A 270-nucleotide genomic window follows, 5' to 3' on the forward strand; every position below is an offset into this window, starting at 1 on the left:
CACTGATGCTTGTGATCAGTTATTGATCCAAATTACAGGAAATGAAATCTGAACAGGGTGGATAATTAAGAAGAGTGTTGAAATTCTGTTTGAGACTAATAGGCCCCATTTAGGGCAGTAAGTTTCAGCAAATCTCTAGAAATTTAAATGGATTAAAATTTTAAAGACTTGGGGCCGACCTTGTGGCTCAGGTGGTTAGAGCTCCATGCTCCTAATTCCGAAGGCTGCCGGTTCGATTCCCACATGGGCCAGTGGGCTCTCAACCACAAG

This window comes from Rhinolophus hipposideros (assembly GCF_964194185.1).
Source record: "Rhinolophus hipposideros genome assembly, chromosome: 12".
NCBI classification, from domain to species: Eukaryota; Metazoa; Chordata; class Mammalia; order Chiroptera; family Rhinolophidae; genus Rhinolophus; species Rhinolophus hipposideros.